The sequence below is a fragment of the Petaurus breviceps genome, unplaced genomic scaffold (assembly GCF_028583685.1).
Source record: "Petaurus breviceps papuanus isolate PSGF00001 unplaced genomic scaffold, PetGlider_PUasm1.0 90459, whole genome shotgun sequence".
NCBI lineage: Eukaryota > Metazoa > Chordata > Mammalia > Diprotodontia > Petauridae > Petaurus > Petaurus breviceps.
In genome coordinates this window covers 1,631,907-1,649,094 of record NW_027187259.1, presented here as the reverse complement: position 1 = coordinate 1,649,094, position 17,188 = coordinate 1,631,907, and the positions used below count along the sequence as shown (strand labels likewise).

General features: G+C 45.2%; 1 long non-coding RNA gene across 1 annotated transcript; it reads left to right on the top strand.

Annotated features, from left to right (window-relative positions):
• Positions 1–11,346: 11,346 nt before the first annotated feature.
• On the top strand, positions 11,347–17,130 carry LOC138141697 (uncharacterized). The gene is made up of 3 exons (XR_011163233.1): positions 11,347–11,523; positions 14,328–14,413; positions 16,547–17,130. It is a non-coding gene; the product is annotated as an uncharacterized lncRNA (long non-coding RNA).
• The last annotated feature ends 58 nt before the right edge of the window (positions 17,131–17,188 follow it).

Genomic DNA, 17,188 nt, shown 5'->3' with positions numbered 1-17,188 from the left:
GGTCCCTCAGACCCAGGTATAACAATCTATATTCTATCATTCCTTTTAAGTTCCTCACAACACAATATTCTGTATTAATACATACATAAACTCTCACATTGTTTATTCCAAAGATCTTTCAGCTCAGACTTTCGGTTCCTGTTGACTCTGATAATCCACATTCAGTTGTTTCTTCCAACTCTGACATTCTATACTCTAACACATGGTACCACAGCATAGAGAACTGCCTTCGGATTCCCCAAAATATGTTTTTTAAGTCCTTACTTCAGAACTCACTGTATGATCATGAGAAGTGGCAATTTCTCTGTGGCACAAGTAACTCTTAAGTTTAAGTCTAGAACTTAAGAGAGGTGAGGCAGTCACTGTCCTCTGCAACTACTGATATAATAGGATTCTCATTATTCTAGTGTGGTCTTAATATTGAACCAAATCTGCATTCCAGATGCAAATACTACCTGGTTACAATGTACGGTATTTTGGCTGTGTTGCTTATAGCCTTTTAACTCATTTTATTTTTAAATTTTGTATCAATGTTCACTAAAATACTGATTCACTTTTTTTTCACTCTTGCTAGATTAGTTGTCACAGCCTTATGGATGGAAATTGTTTGGATGCCTTCTGTTTCTGGCAATGCAAACGGTTCATGTAATATTAGATAATAGGGTTTTTTTTTTCCTTTTAATAAGATTTGCTTGTAAATACACGTGGACTTGTGGTTTTTTTCCACTGGGAATTTATGATCTATTCAATTTGTTTTTCTCCTACTGGTTTATTTAAATTCTCTATTTTTCTTGTTTCACTAATCTTGAAATTTCATATTTTTAAAGTATCCATTTCAATTATTGGCTTTGTGAGCATACTCATGTAAATAAATTAGAGTAATTTCCTTTATTTCTTCATTTGTTTTGAATTTTTATTTTTCATTCTTGATAACAGTAATCATCTTTTAAAAAAAGCAAATACACTAATATTTGATAGCGCCCCCCCCACAGCTTACTTGCTCCTTTCCTTCAATTTTCTCACTTGAAAATTTGCATTTTGATGTCGCCCACCCCCATTTTGGAGTTACACTCTTCTAGTTTTGTATTTTGGGCCTCCTAACTTCATTGTGGGTGTATTTTCGTTACTTACTCTTCCAAGCTCACCCCCAAGTGAGGATATGATGCTCTTCTGGAGCTAATGCCAGTCCCTTGTGTAGTCTTTGTTCTCCAGGTATGGAGAGGTGTGTTCTTCAAGGGTCTCAGGAGTAGCTCAGTCTAGGAATGCTTTCACCATGCCCAAAGCAGAAGGCTCTGGACTTTGCAAGCTCCTGATCCAGGTTTTCTTGTGGGTGACCTAATTTCAGATTTGCTCCAAATGAAGCTCCAGCAGACTGCTGCTGGCCTCAACCCCTATTTGTGATCTAGAAAACAGTACCGGTTAAAAGCAGCAAAACTGATGGCTCATCATTGGTCTGAGTTCCCTGCCAAGGTTACACAGCTGTAAACTGTAGCCCTGCCTGATCTGTGGGTTAAATTCATAACCCTGATTCAGAATCAGAGCCAGACAGGCCCATCCAGGCCTGGTGTGCCATGGATTCAAACTACCCCTTCACTTGGTACACAATTGTGGGTCCCTTTGAGACTCTGGGGCCAGATCAGGTAGAGTTAGAAGAAACTATCAGATGGGTCTTCTTCCTGCTCCTTGTGTGACGCCTAGCTATAGGTCCTATCTGCAGGGGATCCTCAACCTTCCTCCTCATCTAGGTACACAATACAATGAGAAAAGCTCGGGACCTTTCCTGGGTGGAGCAACTGCCAATGCCTGGAGAGCCTTGGCTATTCCTGTTGACTTGGACTAGAAAAATGACCCACTGAGCTTTCTCTTTCAATTTCCCAACCATCACTTGAACTGGTACACTTACCTGATGTTTGTTGGAAAAATTGTGGGAGGAGACTTGGGATGTACTGCTGCTCCTGACTGGCATCTTTGCTGAGGCTGCATTCTGCCTCAGGCTGGCACCAGCAGAGAAGCTGGAGATGCTCCACTGTGAGAGTACAGAGGGTTACCTGCTAGTTCCCACTACCCTCATCTATCTCCACACAGGGGGTACCTGGAAGAGAAAAGTTAGGAAAGAAGACAGTAGGAATTCAGGAAGAAAACTTCAATCTGGTAATGGAATAGGAGATTCTGCTTAAAAACAAAGGCTTACCAGTAATAAGGTGACAAACTCTTCCAGCTTTAACACTTAGTTTTCTCTAACATCCCGTACTCTAAAGGTCTTTCTGGACCTGATGGTTTGGGTCTTATGTGTCTTCTCATAGGCAGTATTACCTGACTGACTGAGCCCTGACTCTGTGACAGGACAAAAATTAACAGCCAAGGGGCAGGACTGGTGTGTGAATCCAAGGTGACTTTCAGGCCTGGGGTCTTCGCACCATCCTTGGGAAGGGAATAGTAGCCAAGTCCTAGGTGTTGGACTTCGAGAGATAAGAAAATTACCTGACAGAATACAGTAACTTTCTTGTCTCTACGAGGTCAGGCACCTGGATGCCAAAGCACAGGAAGGGAGAAGAAGCACAAGTCCAATGAAGTGTGGCCAGTGTTGGCAGGATCCTAATGCTGCTGTGCTGCACAGCCTAAGGCCACTATCAAGGATCAGGGCCTCACTGCTACAACCCCAGGGTTCCTTCACACATGCAAGTGCTACAATCCAGGAGAAGTTCCATGTCTTTTGCTTTGTTTTGTTGCTTTTTTGAGGGCAGTTGGGGTTAAGTGACTTGCCCAAGGTCACACAGCTAGTTTTTGTGTTAAGTGTCTGAGGCCAGATTTGAACTCCGATTCTCCTGACTCCAGAAGTTCCATGTTTTAATATCCCTTCTCCCCAACCTTGGACTCTGATATTCAGAGTTTTAGGTCCTAAAGCCCTCTGTGCTGTATATGGCTACTGCCATACTGCCAAGACCACCAATGAGGGTCAAGGTCTCTCGTCTCTGATACAGGACTTTAAGTGCTAACAGCCTTTCCTCTTGATTCTGACACACTATATGTTACAATTTCTTTAAGCTAGGATGCTCTAAGGTCCCCTGCACTACTCTGCTTGCTCTTCGGGGCCCTCCTGTCCCTGCCGTCTTAGGTCCCTCCCTGAAGGCTTTGGTGCTTTGTATTCCACACCCCACGTTTCCTTTCTCTCCTCTCGTTCTGGGCTGTATGTACTAAGAACTGTTCCTGAGGCACTCTTCACTTTTCTTTTCGTGTAAGATGACCTTGGTGCTGCTACTGCTGCCCAGTATGATGCCACTAACAAGGATTAATCCTTACTAAGAAAATTACCCAGGCAGGGTCCTCCTAATTGAGACATGCACAAACTAGAGGCTCTCAAAGCTGGCAAGAGTCACGGGGCTGGGTTCAAGCCTGAGTACTCACTCTCTCCTCAGGGAAAGGTAGCAAAATCCTAGATGTTCAACAGTGAAAGAGAAGAGAAAATTACTCAATAGAACATGATCATTTTTCTAGCTCTACACTGCTAGGCACCTGGAGGCCCAAGTACAGTAAGAAGGAAAGGGGAGTCTAGAGGAAACCCAAGTCCAGTTATAGTACTAGAAATCTGCCTCCAGACAGAAGGTTTCAAAACCAGTGATGGGGAGAATCGCGTTGGGATTCTGCAGTCTGAGGCCTTTCATAAGGTTCAGGGACACCCAGAAATAACAGCCATCACATGCCCTGCAATGCCCGCACTCACCACACATAAGCAAGCCCAAGTTCCAACTTCTAAGAGTCTGTTACTCCTCACTGGATCTCACATGCCATCTTTTACTGTTCCTCTCAGCTTGGACATTCAGCGTGCTGCCATCCTGGGACATTGTCATTTCTCCTCCTCTGGCTCTCTGTTGCATGCAGCCTAGCACACAGAGACCTAATCTTGGGAGTCAGATACATTCTTGCTCTCTGACCAACCACGATATATGGTATCTGTGTGATAAGGACAAGGCCCTGAAACTGAACAGCCTAGGTACCGTGTTTCCCCGATAATAAGACACTGTCTTATTATTTTTTTTTTGGACAGAAAAACACCAGAGGGCTTATTTTCAGGGGAGGGCTTATTTTAATGAACATTGACAGCAATTTTAATAAACAGGTAAATGTGAACAAAAAAATGTACCTTTATTCAATAATGATCATGTCATCTTCTTCAACAACATCGTCATAAGTGTCCATACCCTGAATTCCGTCCTGGATGTCTTGCGCCTCCATTTCCTTCAGAAGAAGTGGACCCAATCTGTCATGTCCAGCAATATAGCTCTCTTTAAATGAATATGTCTTGTCCAGGTAACCTGCTTGTAGTGCCTTGGCGACACAGCTGTCAGTAATTTTATCCCATGACTTCTTCACCCAAGTCACGACTTCTTGCAGACAGGGCTTCACCAAGTTTCCACGCTGATTTCTTTCCATTCTATTTTCAATGTAGTCATTGACTTCCATGCGCAAATGGTCCTTGAATGGCTTCTTTATTGCAATATCAAGGGTCTGGAGATAGGCAGTCATTCCTGCAGGAATCATTACTTGATCTATTCTTCTCTCTGCAAGGAAGTTCTTCATTTCTTTAGCACGGTGAGTGCTGGCTGAATCCCAGACTATCAGACCTCTTTGGTTACCTTGCATAACAAGTGGCAGCATTAAATCAACCCACTTTCTTATAACGGCTTGTGTACACCAGGCTTTTTCGGTTTCAAGAACGTAAATGCCAGATACACGTTCAATCTTATCTTTCTTGCCCTTACTGATGATTAGAGGTGTGGCTTTCTTTCCATCCAAACGAATTGCCAAAACACAGGTGACCCGTGCACTTTCATAGCCAGTGGTGGGAATGTAGATTGACGTTGTACCCCTGTGATGAATTGTTGTTTGAGATCCTTGTCCCATAAACACTGCAGTTTCATCCATAGCAATCATATTGCAGGTTTGGTACTTGGAAATGTTGATCCTATCAATAAAGGACTTGAATGCAAGTGCACTTTAATAACTTCAGCATCTTCCAGCTTAAACAGTGTTGTTGATCTTCTTAGGGACAGTTCATACCATTGAAGGAAACTGTCCAACCAGTGTTGTGATGCTTTGAATTCTTCTGAGACCATTTCAAACTCTGGTGCCATTGAAAGGGCAAATGCTTGAATATCAGCCTTGCACACAACCAAGGCCTTTGCTCTCCTGTCAGCAATCCATTCACCAATGAGGATCTCCAAGTCAGGATATAAGGGCAGCTGACCTGATCCAGACCTGCGCTTTTTCCCTTTTCCCTCATCCACCTGTTGATTGAGGTTATTACGGTATAATCTGCTCTCCATTTTCTGACCATAAAAAAGATCCAAAAGTTTTTCTTTACAGAAAACTGCAAGATTCTTGCCATGTGACTCCTCTATAATTGCTTTCTTATACTCAACAGTATACCGTAGCTCTTCCTTTTTGTACTCATGTCTGGGGGTCAAAACAGACAGAATAATAAAATTATGACCATCAGTCCTTCTTTTCACTCCATCATGCCCCCTGGGTTCTTCTTTTTTTCCTCTATCATGTCCTTTTTATCCTCCATCATGCCCCCTCACTGCCGCTTACATACCGGGTTTTTATGTTGTCCTGCCTCAGCTCTCCTCCGTGGCACTGCTCTCAATGGCGCCAGCAAGCAAGTCACTGGGGAAGAACAGGATGATGCGCTCACTGCTGCAGCTCTGATTGGATGCAGTTCGTGCGTTTCACCCGGGGGGTGGGGGGGACGGTGCATACAGAGGGTACCGTAATGTAGCGTGTAGCGCAGGGGATCACCTTCACTACAGTAGCAATCTCAATAGGGCTTATTTTCGTGGGAGGGCTTATTATCGGGGAAACACGGTACTCCCTACACTGTTCCCTTATAGCCAAAGGACAGTGGTAGGTTACAAGGCACATGGATTCCTGCTCCTGTTTCAGGTTGGGGTCAAAGCAAAGCCCCTGGTGCCAGGCAATGAGAAGGATAAATTACCCAAAACAGTACAGTATCCTCACTGACCTCTACACTGCAAGGCAACTGAAGGACAAAATACCTGATGAAGAAAGTGTAGGACATGAAATTCTGCCTCTAGAGTGAGGGAGGCCAACAGTGCTGGTGGTAGTGGGGGCAAAGGGTAGCAACACTCCTTCTGCACACTTCTGGGCATAAACAAAAGCCAGGGTCTCTGAGGAGTCCACCCTTGTTCCCCGCCCTGCGCTCCCCCTCCCCACACAGCCCTTACCTCAAGGCCCCTCCATATTCTTAACATCCTTCATGGCCTAAGGTCTCTCTGACTCTGATCCTCTGTGTTGTGTTTTATAAGGCCAATGTGATATATTGTGTGATGTGTGTGTGTGTGTGTGTGTGTGTGATATTCTAAAGTCCCTCCCACCTCTGACAATCTGTACACATGATCTTTAGGTCCTTCACTCCTAGCTGTAAACTCTTATGTTCCACCTTTGCTTTGGGTTCTAACACTGACTGTTCTGCACCTTCCTCCACGCTGATGTTCCGTGTTCTGGTACCTAAGGTCTCTTCCAACTTCTTGCATCCCCTCAAACTCTCACCTTCTCTCTTTAAAGGCTCCTCCAGATATGAAAAAGTGTTCTTAGATTTGGTTTGGTTCTCATACTCTCCATCTGAAGGGCCCTTCCAATTCTGTCGGTCCATGTTCTAAGATTCCTTGAATAAAGGACAAAACAGCATGGTAACAGACTTGGCCTTGGGGTCCCACTAACATGGCTTAAGGTCCTGCCTCTGACACAAACTCTCAAAGACTGTAGCTTACCGTGACGTGGTAGGGGCGAGACAGTGTCAAAGTGTGCTCAGGTCCAGACTCCCTCCTCAGGCTGGGTCCAGAACAGTCCTAGGTGCTCTGCTGGGCAAAAAGAGAGAATTAGTTGATAGGCAAGAGTATTCTCAGCCACCAACACTCCCCAACCCCACTGCCTGCTGAACTTGAGCAGTAGATGGTCCAGGGCAGCGCTTCTTAAACTGTGAGTTGCCAGTGGAAAAAAGTTTAAGAAGCCCTGGTCTAGAGAAGAAGGAAAAGAGAATTCAGGGAGAAAAATCTGATGATAGCCAGGAGAGCCTGCCATCAGACATAGGCTAGGGGACAGGTGACCAAATAGTACCATAGTACAATCACCAAAGGAAAACAGAGGGACCAAGAATGATTGTTTCCTCCCATCTCCACTTGGACAAAATCAAAGGTTCCTTCAACCATGCACTTGTTACAAGTTCTGAGTTCAAGGATTCCTCCATCCTTCAAGGCTCCCACACTCTGTGTTCTACACTTCAGGCCTTTGAAAGGGTGTGCTACATTCTCAGGTCCACCTTCCCTTCTCAGACAATCTCTTTTCTATAATCTAAGCATCTGCATTCCCTGCTGTGACATGGCAATCTGGTTTAGTATGCCAGATGCTTTCTACTCTGACATTCTATGCTCCATGTTCTAAAACCTTACCTCAGTGCCTGTTTTTAATATTCTAAGTTGTCTTTAACCTAGCTGTGCTGCTTTTCATTCGAAGTTCTCATGACCCTCCATCGACATTACAATAATCTGTGTTCAATGTTCTAGCATCACTCCTATGCACAATATTCTGAGGGCTTTGTTCTAAGGTTCCCTCTTCTCCCAGTTCTGCCCCTGTGTTCTCTAATTCTTCTGGCTCTGAAAATCGGTGGGCTCTTTTCTAAGATTCTTCCTTTCCTGCTGTAAGCTTTAGTGTTCCAGCACTCAGGGTCTGTGGCTAGAAGGCAAGATCCTAGTCCCTGCCCTGGATTTCCCATTCACCTCTAATGCCTGGGCCTCTTCAGACATGCCTGCATACAAAGACCAAGCTCTAGGTTTTAGGATTCCTCCCTCCATACTCTGAAACTGGGTTGTTCATCTTCCTAAGGTTTCTCCCATTCCTAATATAAAACACAGCTCAGAGGAAATGTTATGGCTGCTAAATTGGGAACTTAGGTCATGGAATACAAAAGGAAAGGTGGAAAATACTTCCACATTGTCTGTTTTAAGTTCCTCCCTCCTAGTTTTAAATGTTGCATTTTATGGTCTACTCAAAGAAATAGTCAGTATTCCACGTTCTCTTTCTGCTATGACACTATTTATGTTCTCATTTCCCTTGAGGGTCAGTCTTTTGGTCTGAGTCTTTTGCAAGGTCCTCAGGACTTTTTATTCTGCTTTGAAGAGCTCTTCCAATATAATATATACTAGAACAGTCACTATACAAGGTAATCCAGCATAATGAATTAGGGTATGGCCTTCAAGGCCTAGGGACCTAATTTTAAATTCCAGCCTCTGCGCATACAACTGGAGTGACTCTTAACAACTAAGTTATACTTCCAGTAGCAAAGGCAACTCCCTCAGAGTGTAACTTACCTGAAATGGCAAGGATAATATCCAGTGTCCAGGCATGCTGAGGCCCAGGGACCCTGATCTCTGTTCAAGCTGGGGCTAGTCACAAAGTCCAAGCTGACTGAGAGAGAAAGGACAGTTACCTGATAGTGAACCATCTCCTTATCCCCCCACCCCCACTACCAAGAACCAGGTGTACAGAATGTGAAGAGGAAGGAAGTAGGGGGACAGGGGAAACCTAAGGCAGGACAGAGAGTTCCCCGTGGTGGGGTGACCTAGTGCTGATGCTGAGGATCAGGGCCTCCCAGTGAAGATCCTTGCTCACCCCCTGACCTGAGCTCCACACTCAGGTCAAGTGTCAGGCTTCAGACATGGCACACACAATATGCCCCAGTTCCACCTTCCATGATCCTTCCCTCTAGACACTGACACACTGTGCCCTGTGTTATATCCCTTCAGCCTCAGCCACACATAAAGCAATCTTGCATATTGTTTTCTAAACTCCCACCTGCTTCTGATACCTGGTGCATGAAGGGTTTTCCAGGCCTGTAATCCAATTTGTAAGGCCCTTTCAACTCTCACCTTCTACTTCTCAGGACCCTTAGAGCTCTGACATTCTGTGTTCTATGGGCCCTTGACTATCCCACATTGTAATGTTCCTTCCAGGACAAAACACAGTCTCATGGCTGGAGACTTGACCGTGTAATAAGAAAGACTTAGTTTCAAGGCCTGACTCTGAGACATGATAACTGGGTGACCCTGGGCAAGTCATTTAATATCTTAAGGGGGGCAGGCAACTCTGAAAACGTACCTTACAGCCAGGGACATGGTCAGGGGTGCAGTATGCTGTCCATGCAGATCTGGGCCCAGGGACCATCTTCCTCCTCAGGCTGGTTCCAGGGGCAGAGTCCTAGATGCTCACCAAGAAGACATGAAAAAGTCAGTTAAGAAAGCAGGGTGGCTAAGTGAGAGAACCCCAGTCTATGAATGGGGCAGGAAAAAGAATGAGGTGAATGGGACAAGATACATCTCAGTGCTCTGGGTAACTCTGAGAAGAGAACTTCCAGCCAGGGGTCTTCAGGGGCAGTGTGCACGGCCAAGATGTGCTGAGATCAAGGGTCCTTCCTCAGGCTGAATTTCTAGTAGGAGAGGTCTAGATGCTTGACAGTGAAAGATGAAAAGCTGCCTGACATAGAACCTTTACTCCACCCTCACCACCTTGACATTGCTGAATACTTAGAGGAGAAAGTCAAAGAGTAAGGAAGGGCAGGGAACATAGTGGGGAAACCAAAGTACCAGGATGGGGCAGGAAATCCTACGCCCACCAGATAGAGGCCTGCCAGTGTGTGGGACAAGGAGTGAGGTAAAGGGTTAAACACCTGGGGGCCACTGAGGATTTGGGCCTCCAAGCCCCCACCCCACCCTGGCTCCCTGCTTGGATATAACCCCAGGCTTCTTTCAGACATGCACTTACCCCATGCCCAGGCTCCAGATCAAATGCTCTCTCCATCAAGCTTCTAATACTGTATCTTGTGGTTGAAGTTCCTTCCTTGCCATCTCTAAGCCTGTGGTCTATATTCTAAAGGCCTGCATTCTCAGCTAGGCCACACCTTTCTACTGTTCTGGCTCGGACAGTCCCTACTTCACGTCCTGGACACTAAGGACTGAACATTCCAAGATCACTCAGGTAAGCTTCCATATTCCAAAGTCCCTTTCTAACCTGGGCACATTGGCTTCTTTGTACTAAATTCTTCCTCTCTTCACCCTGACCCTCTGGGTTGCATATTCTATATTCACTTTTGGTGCCATTATTTTCCTCTTGGCACTGCCCTAGTTTTAATCTATTTGAAAATTCTCATCACCAGCACCCTAAGTTCCAGACACTCTCTCTCCCACTTCTGAGAGTGGTGTATTCTCCAAGGTCAACCTGCCAACTTCTGATAGCCAAAAGGAAATGCAGCCAATAGGGGCTGACACATGGAGCTCTAGGTTCTGGGAAAGCCATGTCTTCTTCTAGCCAACGGCCTTCCAGGTCAATCGTTCCTTATTCTAAGATACCCTTTCACTGTGACCTGAGATTCTTAGGACCTTTCTCACTCTGATCATTTTTGTTCTGGGACCTAATGTAAAGAGACCCAATGACAGAGCTAGCTGGACTTTGCTTTACGTCCTCTCACAGATATCTGGTAATCATGTGAATGGGAAAGCCACTGTTAGCATCTCAATAGCCCAGCCCACTCTCTACTTACAGCCAGGGTACAGGAGAGGTGTGCAGGGCACAGGTGTGCACAGGCCTAGAGTTCCCACTCCCTCCGCAGGCTGGGGTCGAAGAAGAGCCCAAGGTGCCAGTTAGTGAGAGAAGGGTGAATTACCTGATAGAGCACAGCATCCTCACCACTCTCTACACTGCCAGACACCTGGAGGAAAAAGCACCTGAGGAGGGAAATGGAAGGGCAGGGGAAACCAAATTCTCCAGACATAGGGTCCCCAGAAGTACGATGACTCTAGTTCTTATTCTGCCCAGCTGGAGCCCCCCCCCCCCCCCCACACACACACAATGAGCATCAGTAGCCTCCCAAGGAAGATCCTTGGCTTTGACTGCGACACACATCCCCTCAGCTCTAGGGTTCTTTGAAGGACACAGAAGTTCCTTGAAGTGCAACACACTTGCTACAAAACCAAATACCATGTTCCAGAAGCTGTCCCCCTTCTAGACTCTGAAATCCAGTCTACCATGTTACGTCGTTTCAGGATGCTGATATTCTAAGAATGAAGGAAACTTTTAGCTTTACTACTCTCTGCTATTCTGGACTCTAAATTCCCTCCAGTCTCAGACACTTTGTATTTTAAGAGACTAGCATACTATGTTCTAATACCTTTGCAGAGAGTCAGCATACATCAGCAGACAAAGAGTCATCAGTGAGCCTGCACTAGGAAATGTAATCTTCTGGTACCTTGCAGGGCATGGCTGGACTCAGGCCTGGGGACCCCACTCCCTCCTGACATGGGATGGTTGCAGAATCCTAGATGCTCAACTGTGAGAAGCAAGGATTTACCAAGAGAAAATACGGCATATTTTCCTGCTTCTACACAGTCAGGCACCTGGAGGTCAAAGAACAGGAGAGATGAAAGGGGGAACAGGAGGAAATAAACCCTAATGGTAAGTCCAGATATGTTGCTTTAAAAACAAGGGAGGCCAGTGATGGGGTTAACCCCACAGTGTTGCTTTCACATAGCCTGAATCCATAACCAGCATCACAGGCCTCCTGAAAAAGTCCTGGGGCCTCTGTCCTGGAGCCCCTACCCTATACTTTGCACTCAGACCTAGTGTCGAAATTCCATTAGATATGAACTTACTATGAACCCAAGTTCTATGTTCTAGACTCCCTCCAGACTGATATTCCTAGACTAAAGGACTTTACCGATCTGGCATTGTAAGGTGTTCATAAGGCATCTTCTGCTAGACAGTCTGCATTCTCAAAGTCTAACATTCTATCTTCTAATGCTTCTTTAGAAAAATAATCTGCCTCAGTAGATAGGAAAGGCTAAGTCCAAGTCCTGGCTCAGATAGATAAAGAATGACTGTGACTTTGTTAGTTAATTAACTTCTCAAATGGCCCAGTCAATTCTCAAAGATTCTAACAACAAAAAAAGTTCTGGAATGTGTAAGTGGATGAGGACGTGTGTGTGTGTACATGCATGCGAGGCACATCTAGGCTTATACCTAGGGTCCCTATTCCCTCCTGATGCAGGGAACAGTAGAAGAGTCCTAGATACCCAACGGAGAGAGGCAAGAAATTTACAGAGAGAAAACACAGCACCTTTCATGCCTCTACACAGTCGGGCACCTGGAGGTTGAAGAACAGGAGGAAAGAAAACGAAGAACTCGAAGTCCAATGATAGGCTCAGAAATCCTGCTTCCAGACTGACAGTAGCCAGTGATGGGGATAACCTCAGCGCTGTTGTGGCCCAACCCAAGGCCACTAACTTGCATCAAGGGACTCCAAAGGAAGGCCTGTGAGGCCTCTCAGGGACAGGTCACTCAGATCTAGCACCAGGGTTCTTTCAGACACTTGTACTTACTATCACCCCTCCCGTCCAGGCTTTGATATTCTCTGTTATTATGTCTCCTCAGACAATGTCATTCTAGGGCTAAAGGACCCTTTCAGATGGAAAATTTCAAAATCCTTCTTGAGCTCCTCCATAGCCTGTAACCAGTTCATATTTTTCTTGAGAGCTTTTGATGCAGGAGTTCCGACTACATAATCTTCCTCCTGTTTCATTTTTTGATCCTTTTTGTCCCTGAAAAAGGAATGTATTAAGTAAGATTGAATTTCCTCTGCTTGCTCATGTTGCTAGTCAATTACTTGACGTTTGAACTCTTTGCCACAGTAGAACTCTGCTTTCAGAATGGAGAGAGCTTTGTCCCAAATCACTGGGGTTTTCACAGCTGCTGGAGCAATTAGGAGGGTGCCCTCTCTGCATCCCCCACAGGCTCTGGCACCTGGCCACACACCCCAAGACCACAATCCAGATCCAAGCAGGTCAAAGCAAGAACAATTACCCTCTAAATGGTCACTTGGTCCCCCTACAATCTGCAGGCCAGCAGCTCCTGAGGCAGCCATGAGGCTGTGCCGCCGTACCTCTGCTGCTTCTCACCCTGGGGGCAGGGGCCAGACTGTGCTCTTCCATCCACCCACATTCCAACACAGTTCCACACTGACCTTTTACTTTGTCTTTGGCGTTTATGGGTTGAGAGATCTGGAAACCACCACAGCTGCTGGTGCTTCACTCTCCTGAAGTCTGCTCTGGCCGCTGCTGGTCGGGGCTGCTCTGGGGCCAAAACCACTCATGTGGGGCTGGGCTCAGCTCCCAGCACGTTGCTATAGACCCTTCCTGCCAGCCTGCTGGGCTGCCTTCTGCGGGAGATTTGTTTCTCTCTATCACTTTGTGGATTCTGTATCTCTAAAATTTGTTCAGAGTCATTTTTTATATGTATTGGAGGAGGTGGAAGCCAGAGCCGCAGGGAAGTGCTGTTTCTACTCCTCCATCTTGGTTCCTCCCCCTTGGATGGAAAATTTTTCAAAGTTCTAAGGTGTCTCCTCTCTGACACTGTGTTTTTACAATTTAATGTTCTGTATTCTAACTCTCCTTCAGAAAAAACCATCTGTCTCCATGGATGGGAAAGCTTGGTTTCAAGGCCTGCCTCAGACAGACACAGAGTCACCATCTGACCCTGCACTAGAAACAGTCTTCTTGTATCCTGCAGGGCACATAGGAGGACTCAGGTCTAGGGGCCCTACTCCCTCATGACAGAGGGGACAGTGGCAAAATTCTAGATGCTCAACTGTGAGAGGCAAGGATTTGCCTGGAGAGAAAACACAGCATATTTCCCTACCTCTACACAATCAAGCAACTAGAAGATAAAGAAAAGAGAAATGAAAAAATGGGAAAGTAAAATCCATTGAAGAGACCAGTAATCCTGCCTCCTCACTGACAGTGACCAGTATTAGGTGGTGACCCCAGTGTTGGGCTTGTACACTAAGGAGGCCACTTCTCAGCATCAAGGGCTCCTTCCATACTCCATTCAGATCTGGTGCCAGGGTTCCAGATGTACTGACATTTACGGATTCTGTGTTCTACCACCTGTCCCTCCAGACTCTGCTAACTCTCTAATTTCTGTTATTTATTATGTTGCCTAGACAATGCCATTCCAGGATTAAATGACATATAAGATTCTAAGACACCCTAAAGGGCCTCCTGACATTCTGTGTTCTACCACCTCTCCCTCCAGACTCTGCTAACTCTCTAATTTCTGTTGTTGTGTCACCTGGGACAATGCCATTCCAGGATTAAATGAGATCTAAGATTCTAAGACACCCTAAAGGGCCTCCTGACACATTCTGTGTTTTCATGGGGTAACATTCTATCTTCAAATGTTTTTTTGTTTTGTTTGTTTTTCAGAAAGACCATAGGCCTCCCTGGATGGTAAACCCTGGCTTCAAAACACACCTCAGACAGATGTTTATCCAGCATTGGACACTGCACTGGTAAATTACCTTTAAAAATACCAACAAAGAAGGGTGAAGGTGTTTGAGTGCACATGTGGGTGTGACTGAGAGTTCAGATAGGCAGGTGCACTCAGGTTGACGCCTAAGGTCTTCGTTCTGTTCTGGGAAGGGGACAACAATAGAGTCCTAGATGCTCAGCTGTAGGAGGCAAGAAATTTACCAAGAGCCTCTATATTAACTGGGTATCTGGAGTTCAAAGAACAGGATAAGAATGGAGAAGACAAGGAAATCCAAATTTAGTGACAGGGCTAGAAATACTAGTTTAGATGGCACACAGTCAGTGATGGGAGTATCCTGGTACTGACATTCTTAGCTTGAGAACACTAACCAGCATCAAGGTCCTCCTGAGGAAGACCTCTGCCCTGCAAACCCCCACTCAGTCAGAGCACCAGGGCTACTCCAGACATATACTTAGTATGAGCTTTTCAAACTCCATGCTTTGGTATCCGTACCTCCAGACTCTGATATTCTGTAATCTGTTTCTCTGTGTCCTCAGACAATGGAAATGTGCCTCCTATCCTACGCTTTTTATGATCTAACAACCTGTGTTCTAATGTTCCTTCAGAAAAACAACATACCTCCGTGGAGGGAAAACCTCCACTTCCCCTTCCAGACAAGCATAAGAGTCACGTGTGGCCAACCATAGGCTCAAAACCTAACATCTTGGTGGAATGCAGGGTACAGGAGAGCTCAGGTATGGGGATCCCACTCCCTCCTAATGCAGGGGACAGTAGCAGAATCCTAGGTGCTCAAATGTGAGAGGCAAGGATTTATCAAGAGACAGAAAATGGCATAGTTCCTTACCTCCACACAGTAGAGCACCTGGAGAACAAAGAACAAGAGAAAGAGAAGTGAAAAATAGAAACCTTAAGTCCAATAACAGGACCAGAAATCCTGCCTTCAGAGTAGGGAGTGGATAGCAATGTTGGCTTAGTCTCTAGTCATTCACCAGCATCAAAGGCTTTCCAAGGACGAACATTGGCACCTGTCCTCAACTCCAGACTTGACCTAGCATCAGGGTTCCTTCGGATACACACTTGATATATGCCCAAATTTCATATTCTAGCATTTCTCTATCCAAACTCTGATCTCTGTTATTACATCTCCTCAGACAATGTCATTCCAGGACTAAGGGACAAATCAGATCTGACATTCTAAGGTAATGTGAGGTGCTGCCTATCTGACCTTGCGTTCTCATAGTCTAATATTATACCTTCTAATGCCAGAAAGAAATACAATATGCCTCCTTACACAGAAAAAACATGACTGAGTTCTGTCAGGCACACACTTAATGCAACCTTGTACTTGTTAATTCATTAATCAAATGGCACAATCAACCATCAAAAAAAGTAACAAGAAAGGGTCAGAGGGTGTGTGTGTGTGTGTGTGTGTGTGTGTGTGTGCACGTGTGCGCATGTGTGTGTGTGCATGTGTGAATGTGCATGTATCTGTACTGCACTCAGATGCAGATCTGGCTATGGAGGGGGGAGATGTACACCTAGATTTACCCCTGATTTCCTCATTCTCTCCTGGGCAGGGGGCAACAGTAGAGGCCTAGATACCCAACTATGAGCGGCAAGAAATTTACTTAGATATAACACAGCATGTTCCCTGCTGCTCACAGTTGGACACCTGGAGGTCAGAGTGAAGTGGAAAAGACCGGAAAGCCCAAGTTTAGTGATGAGACCAGTGATCAAGCACCAGTCACATCTGTACTTCCTATATGTTTGAATTCCACATTCCAGTAGCCTTTCCTCCACATTCTGATATTCTTTGATCTGTTATTATGTCTTCTTACTCAAAGACATTCTAACATTCTATTATTTTCTAAGATGCCTCCTCTCTGACTGTGTTCTCATGGTCAAACATCTTATGTTCTAATGTTCCTTCAGAAGGACTATATGTCTCAGTAGATATGAGAAATCCTTGACTTCAAAGTCCTTCCTCAGATCGACACAGAGTCACTAGAAACATAGTCTTGAGAACTCTGGTCTAGGAACTCCATTCTCTCCTGATAGGGGACAGTTGCAGAATCCTAGATGCTTAATTGTGAGAGGCAAGAAATTTACCGAGCAAGAGAGAGAACACGACATATTTCTTTTCTCTACACAGTTGGGCACCTGAAGGTTAATAAACAGGAAAAAATGAAAAGGGAGAAACCAATGTCCAGTGATGTGGCCAGAAATCCTGCCTCCAGTCTGACGATGAGAGTGTCCCTCCTGGCCCCTAACCAGCATCAAGGTCTCTTAAGGAAAACCAGCAGTTCCTGCACTGGCCTCTCCACTCAGATCTAGCACACAGGTTCCAAGTTCTAGCATCCCTACAGATTCAAATAATTCTTTCTTCTTTGTTACTATGTCTCCTCAATGACATTCCAAGTATAAAGGACACAATGAGATCTAATTTTTAAAGTTTTCAAAGATGTTTCCTGTCTGACACTGTTCTCATAGTCTAACATCCTATGTTCTAATGTTAACTTCAGAAAGACCATATTCCTCAGTGCACTGGAAATCCAGGCTCCAAATCCTGTCTCAGACACAGTCACTGTGTGATCTTGTATAAGTTAATTAACTTCTCAAACAGTTAACTTTCAAAGACACTTAAAACAAAAGGGGCAGAGAGTATATTGTGTGTGTGTGTGTGTGTGTTTATAGAGTACCTAGACGTAGACCTATGGTCCCTAATCCCTCCTGAGGTAGGGGACAGCAGCAGAGTCCAAGATGCTCAATTGTGAAAGGCAAGAAATTTACCAAG